The 8,205-nt window shown below is 34.0% G+C and overlaps 1 pseudogene; it reads right to left on the reverse strand.

Annotated features, from left to right (window-relative positions):
• Positions 1-5,388: 5,388 nt before the first annotated feature.
• LOC118349620 lies at positions 5,389-6,956 on the reverse strand (annotated as a pseudogene).
• Positions 6,957-8,205: the final 1,249 nt, after the last annotated feature.

Raw genomic sequence — 8,205 nt, forward strand, 5'->3', positions numbered from 1 at the left:
AAACAGAGCAACGTACCAATGTTAATCGTCGACAACCGAGTGGAGGAGAGGAAGGGGAGGAGGCAAGTTGAAAACGTAAATGCTGGGTTAAGGGTCTTGCTTGATGACTCATAACCCAAACTTTAAGACTTCTATTAGATCATCACTTCAGACTTTAATTCATGTTTATTTTGTGTGGTTTTTTCTTTGAGGAGAAAAAACCACCTTACTACAATTTCACTTGTTCCAAATTATGACCCAATTGTTTTCATTAGGAAACACCATATTAAGAAATCAATCTAAAAGTGGCTAAAAAAGTAGTCAAATGTTGTAAATAAACAACTAAAACTCCAATATCACACTCACATAAAAAAAGATTATTTTTCTTTCTTTGGTAACCAATACGCAGGTTTCTACTTTTCCAAAGTACTTTAATGACAGTTCATTTCAACTCCAAGAATAAAGTTCTCATAAAACCAACCTAGTGGTTGCCTAAGTTTCACTCAATGGGGAAAGAATTTCTTACCCAGCCTTACTAACGTATTTTTATCTTCTGTATGGATTAGAATCTCGTGATTGAATCTCACATTTTAAACTCACAAACTCAAGCAATCATGATACACCAACAATATTATTCAAACAAATAACCATATTTAGAAGGGGATTTATTGGATACACTGCAAGTCTGTCTGTCTACAATAAGCAACTGCCAGCTTGGACTCGCCTCCAAAAATTGGAGGCCCAATAGGTTTTTCGAAAACTAATTATGGAAGCAAACTTAAGCGCCATATATGAGTAAAGATACAACTTATATTAACGATCATGTTAAGTACATCATTCATAAAATTTTATTTGGCACTTTTAAACTATCGCCTACTTTTTCAGATCATAACATCCTAAACTATCATACCCAACAATATTATTAATTTGGCACATCAAGCTACAATATTATATACTCAATCAAGGCATAAATTGCATTTTGAGCCTTGAGGGAGTGTTTGAGAGAGTATTAGATCTTTAAGATTTTGGTATTTGGTCTTAACTTTCATGAGCAAGGAATATCCATGCACCGAAATTTTGTATCGAATTACCTTTTTTTTTTAACTTAATGGTTAAGAAAGTATTTTTTAATGAATTTGTAGGTTTTTTAACAAAAACAAATGTTTAAAAAAATTACACAATTGGTAGAAATCATCGGTGGATTTCCCCGGTAGCTCTAGCTAGCAGCTGCCAAAAACAACCACATTAATTAAATAACTTGGCCACAACTCCACCAAAAAACAAACATTAATCAATCGCCACTCTAGCATCGGCTCCACAAGGCCCAATCAAACAGCTGCCACAGTAAATGCATTCACCCTAATATATACCAACCAAGCAGCATAGAGAGAGAAAGAATTCAAAACCTCACTTAAGCTGGAACAAATTTAGGTTTGTGACAAACTTAAATCAATAAGATATGAATTAGTTAATTCCCTTTCCTTATTAAAATGCCAAATGTTGTTATATGTAGCTAGTCATTTGCAGATCATCATACGCATGTGAATTATTTAATATGAACTACTTTTGCACGCTTGGCATATATTTATAATTGTCGGTTTCTACATGTTTATGCCAATATCTCAATTCTATGTTTTTTGCTAGCTAGGCTAATGCGCATGGCTTGATCATCCATTTTGTTGGGTTAAATCACAACAATTCAAAATTATATTCATTTATGAGAAAATCTATTTATAAGTCTTATTTTTTACACACCCAACACATCACTAGTCACAAACCTATTAGGTTCCATGGGTAAAGCAAGAGAGTATCTTACCCAATTAGGAGTGGTGGGCTGAATTTTCGTGGGCGAGGTGGCGCTGCAGCGAGGATTCGACAGAGCGAGGCTATGTGGCTGGACAGGTTGCGGCGGCCTCCACTAGTCACGGTGACTGGCTTAGCACGAAGAGATAGTTATTGAGAGGGAGAGTCGGAACCGAATACACAGATAGAGACCGAGACAGATAGAAGAGGATTTAGAGGCTTACCGGGGTTTCGTGAGTAGCGGAGGAGCTGCATAGAGCGGCGGCCTAACCACGGAGAGGGAGAATCAGTGAGACGAGGATGGGGGAGAGAGAGAAAGTGGAGCTTTTAAGTTTTTGGGGGTGGGACGCGGGGGGCTTTTGGGAGGAAGGAGAATCCGAGAAGGTGAAGGAAATAAGGGTTTTGGGGGGATTTGGGTTTTGGCCTTTTGGGAGGGAAGACGCGCGCGCAGTGCTACGTTTTGGGATTTTTTTTTTTTAATTATTGTTTATTTATTTATTTATTTATTTATTTTAAATATAATGAAATCTCAATTTTATTAATTGTACTCATCTATGGCGGAGGAAATGCGTTTAGCACCTATATTTCTTGTAATGATTATAATAAAAAAATTGATAAATAAAATTTCTCATAAATAAATCTTTGTTGCTCTCCAGCCAACAGATAATAGATGTTCTTCTCTGATTACATATAAAATTTATTTGCAAGCCTTTGAGTGATCATGGATAGATGTTTTAATTGGTGTAGATCGATTTATACTATACTTAATTATATTTTATAACTTCAACTTTTGTTAGTTTTGATAATGTTATATATTTGAAGAGAAATGATTCTTGCAATCGTGAGTGTGTAAGCGTCGTGCAGTCGTTTTGAATAAAATAAATAAATATGAGACCTACATGAAAAGAAATTAATTTTTTAACAGTGGACCCCACTCTTTTTCAAAACGACTGTACAGCATTTGTGCATTATACGACTGTAATTATCCTTTCGAACATCCAACGTTATCCTTTTGAGTACTCAGCATGCGCGCCAAGCAAAAGAGTGCATGATCTCTGGTAGTTGATGATGGGTCCTAACATGACTTGAATATTCAATTATCCAATCACAAATCGTTTACAATCTCTTGTTTCAAAAAAGTTTACCATATTCGTACGTAGGAGCCATTGTGCTAGTCTATAAATTAACTCTTCTTGCATTAATCCACAATGGTGTTAATGTATTCATCACATGTGTTGGGAGTTTTTTATAGCTTAATAAATAGAAGAATTAAATTCGAACAAAAAAAAAATTAGCATGAGCCTTTTATGTTTGGAGTTGTTCCTTTACGGGAATTCCGACATCGTCTTATACAAACAAATTCAGATTGATCTAGAGAATTATACATGTTCGATCTCAGATACTTGGATTTAATTTGAAATAGAAATGATGGTGATGCCCACTGATCTTGAACCTGTTCAGTGGTGGAAGGAATACAGAAGTTTGCTCTTCATTGTCACGATTGATCGATCAAACCTTCAATTGGTGTTGGATTATGGCACCATCCGATAGGTGGATTATTAATATCCCAACCATATTTTACTAAGGTGGATTATTAATATTAATAAAAAAAAATTAGCATGAGTCTATCATTAATTTCTTGGCCCGAATCTCTCACTCACAGCTAGTTCCCACCTTGATTCCATATAGAAACCTGCCCAACCCTATACATCCCACACCAGAGTTGGCACCGAATGAATGTCATCATCCTAAATGGCATTTTCTCGTTGGGCCAATCATATATATACATATATAAACAAACTGACGGGCCAACCTACCACTAAAGGTATGTCTTGGCATATAGTAATTTTGAGGTATCCAAATAATTGATCCAATTGATCGAATCAACTTTCACTGATCTAGAGACATGAGCCATTCATCATAAAAAAAAAAAATATATATATATATATATATTCATAGCCAGGTATTTATGATAAAAACGACAATTTGTTACTATAAGTTAAAAAGTGAAACTAAAAAGAATGGTGAATGTTGCGTAAAGTTTCATATTGGATGGGTAATTAGTCATTATGGGATACAACACAGGAAAATTTTTTCTTATCAGCTACCATTCACTGCTACACAATCCAACCAAACAAAGTGCAAGGTAAAAAAAAACTTGCCGGAATGAATTGAAATATTTTTCCTGTATACAATTCAGCCTGCTTTCAACATCAGTTTAATCCATTAAACCATCTGATCAATTATATTTCCTAATAAGCATACAATATCATGAATTAATCATCATTGAAATTTATATATATATATATATAAACACTTCATCATAGATGGTTTAAAATCTCCAACATCATACATTAATGAAAATTGTTCAAATTGAAATTGATGATAGTTTAGTCTAAAGTACTACTTAACACCCCACAATATATCAATATTGTTTTATAGGTGTCCTCCTCTCTTCAATATAGGGTAACTAGAGTTTCCTAAACAAGCCTTGATCATCCCTTGGAAGCTGCTGGCCTTCGTCATGATCTCAAAATTGCCTTAATCTCAAAACTTCATTCTTCAACTCTTCTTCTCAAAACTTGATGCATTCTTCATTGATGTTAATTGCTGCAAATATATACATTCCTTTTTAGTTCTCAAAGTCAACCACAATGCACATTCATCATTTTATTTATTTCCATGTACATTCATCATTTCCATAATGTATATGATTACATTAAGTGAACCAACATTAAATATATGATTGCATTAAATATATATGATTCCTAAGCAAATAAAATTAACACGAGCATGTTTTTTTTTAATGTAAAATGCATAAAGGAAAACATTAAGTGACACAAATTTTGAACTAATGTTGTGAGATCTCGAGTTTTCAATTAACTTATCTACTAGGTTTTTTTTCATGTCTTTTATCTACAATGTGTAAGCATAGGTGCATGTATACATTATTTTTTTAATATAATCACCTATAATGCAGTTAATTGGGTAACTCATCTAATCACCAAAAGAAAGGATAACACATCCCATCTCAGCCTCTAGGTGAAGCATATAGATAAAAATAACCAAGTTAAAGTAATTAAGTTAAAGCAATTCATGTATAGCAATTGTATCAAAGTCATCACAAATATAGAACATAAGCAAATCAGCAATATGGATTGGTGAAGTTTACATACCCTCAGCTTAGAGAAATTATATTGCACAGTCCTTATGAGAATAATGACCATCAGGGAACCAAGGTAGCATTTCTGATGAAGGAGGTGTTATTTGTACCATGGAACAACAGGCAATATCTGTCCACATCATCTATGTTAATACAATCCCTTTGTAAAGCATAAATGACAAATAAATATAATTCACTTATGCATTTTTCTGACCTTAACACCATACCAAGCATCTTGAGGTAAAAGAAGGAACACGATGCGAAGAGTTTGTTAAGGCCTTCCAGATCAAAATCATTGACACCACATAAACTTAACATGACAAAAGTAAGTGCAACAAGTGAAGGCCATCTAGTGAGCAACTCCAAATCAATGGAAACTCTTCAAAACATATGTACTACCCCACAAAAAACGTGTTTCCCAATATATATATATATATAGTGTACTACCTCCCTAGCTCTTGTTTACAAAGAGGACAAAAAGATGTAATTTGGAGCCATTGATCTATGCATTTGAGGTGGAAGACATGGGAACATGGCAACCTCCTTAATTCTTCCCTGTCCGTGTATTTGGTTATGCAAATGCAGCATTCCTATCATTCCCACCACAAACACAAAGAAAACACGACAATCTCATTAGCACTTCAACTTTCAACACGCCAATATATTACAGATTGACTTAGAATCTACTAAATTTGTTATGTCCTATGAAATATATTAGCTTATCTGTAAGTGTAAGTTGAAAGAAATGAGACTTACTGGATGATCATTTGCAAGGTCGGATGCTGGGAAGCTGAGAAATTTCCTCCTCAGATGCTCCTCTATCAATTGACCCAGCATTCATGTTGTATCCGACAAGGTTGCTAATCGTTGGCATGCAACAACATAGCAGCAAAGATAGTAGGAATGGAAATGAATAGCAAATTGCATTCCAAGCTAGCAGGGAGATGCATAGCACATGTAATTTTGGGGCTCGATGGAATGACCCAAATCGATTGTCAAATACCCAAACATTACCCATTACAAACCATAATGCAAAGAAGCCTTCTAGTGAAGTTCGACATTTGTTCATTAGATATGAGATCCTGTATCCATTGTAGCAATCAATTAGAAGGCTTCGAAAAGCACTTGAATTGTCAAAAACTCTCTATAACACTTCCACTAAATTTATGGAAACTTGTTTGTGTGTGAAAAAAAATTAAAAGCAGGCAATTCATGAGTTTGTATCTTGTTTTTCATCATTTAAATATTGCTGCCAATATAAAACTCTAAGGTGGCCTAGTACAAAATATAGTGACCACCAACCATATTTATCGAATAATGATTTGAAGTTATTTGTTATAACTTGAGGCTTTTATCATATCACTAAGGGTTCATCACTACTAAGCTGTTTGCATAATTCGTCAATAATTCCACCCAAAGAACAAAATCAAAGACTTATCCTCAATAACTAGTTGCATGATGTTTTATAACTAGCTCACAAATCAATGTAATGATCCCAAAAGATGAGTTGTCACTATTAGTACAACGCATGGAAACCAATGATTTTGTTTAAGAGAAAAATAGAAATGAATCATAGAAATTGAAGGGGCGAACTGTATGTAAAGCTAGCATACCTAGATTCTTCACTGCCCCTCTGCTGTTCCACATCAGAAAGGCCAAAACCATCTCTATGATTGAGATGGCGCCGGTAGCGGCCGTAGAGTAGAAATAGACTAAGAACACATCCAATATTATAACCAATAATCCATATTCTCATTGGCCACACAGGCTTCTCCTTGAAAATGGTTATAGTAGATGTTATGATGCTTATTTGAATCACCAAAACAAAAAATTCCATCAACATCCAAGTGCTTGAATTGAAAGGATTCAAGCTAAGATCAGATCTTGATTCATTTTGATAGTGGAATACTCTTCTCAAGAAAGAGAACCACCTTGCTCTGGAGATTCTGATCACCATCCTTACCAAGAACGAAGAAGGTATAGCACGAGTAGGCCTATGTCGGGTATTCATTTTGGATGATTTGTTGGACTAAAAACCAAATTCCAAACATTTCCAAACAATAAACTACCGTTAACCCTTTGCCCATTATATCATTGGAAACAATCAAAATATATAGAATACCAGCATAAGGAAACTTCAAAATCACAAAGATGATATTGTTGAATCATAAAAATCCATTAATCTCAAGTGTAATGGAGAAGATCATATTCTCCTTAATTAATGGGGAAGATGTCTCAAAAATATATATGCAACTTGATTAGTCATTGATCAATGTGTGTATATATATATATATATACACACACACATAGAGAGAGAGAGAGAGAGAGAGAGAGAGAGAGAGAAATGCTAGGTAAAAGCCTTATATATGAAGTTGATCTTGTACATGATTCTTTGCCGTCTTTAAGTATTAATATTTTTGGCACCATTACTCTTTATTGGCTTCAGCAACGTCACACGGTATGAAACATGAACAAGTTTAATAACATGATCAACTCAGTTAGTTATAATATGTTAATTTTAAGTATGATATTGCAACACAGGCAATTATAATTAGGTCATGCACATGATATTGTAGAAAGAGGAAAAAAATTAAAAGTCCAATATCTTTTCTAATGTCATCTAATTTAATTATGCAGTAATATTCAAATTACATAATATATACTAGATCATATATATTTTAGGCAAACAAAACTCCGACTGATTTCTAAGATCATGAAGCAAATAGTGGTTAGTTTTGTCCTGATTAGTGAGACAGTTTCATGAGATTATCAAAGCAATAAATGCTTATAATGCATCAATATTTACCCTCATTTCGATGGCTTTGTACAAGGACATTGTACATAATATATAATAAAGTCCAGCTTGGAATGTTGCTGGAAAAAATAAATAAATGGCTGCTTAACTCATGTTTAGTTTGTGACCAGTAGTATTACTAGAACCAACCAGAATAATTAATCTTTTAACTTTACTTTCAATTTCAAGGACTCATGAGTTAGATAAAAAAAATTAATGAGTTGGGTTGTCAAGACAATAACCATGAGTGAGTTTCATTTAACAAATGAGTTATGTTGGTAAGTCCTAACTTGCAAATGGTTTTATGATTTCAGGCATGCATTTACAACAATTTCCTTTATTGCAGAAACTTTTATATTTCCTTTATTGCAACTTTCCGAGTGATTTCTAAGATCATGAAGCAAATAGTGGTTAGTTTTGTCCAGATTGGTGAGACAGTTTCATGAGATTATCAAAGCAAGGCATG

This window comes from Juglans regia, chromosome 10, assembly GCF_001411555.2.
Source record: "Juglans regia cultivar Chandler chromosome 10, Walnut 2.0, whole genome shotgun sequence".
Lineage (NCBI taxonomy): Eukaryota > Viridiplantae > Streptophyta > Magnoliopsida > Fagales > Juglandaceae > Juglans > Juglans regia.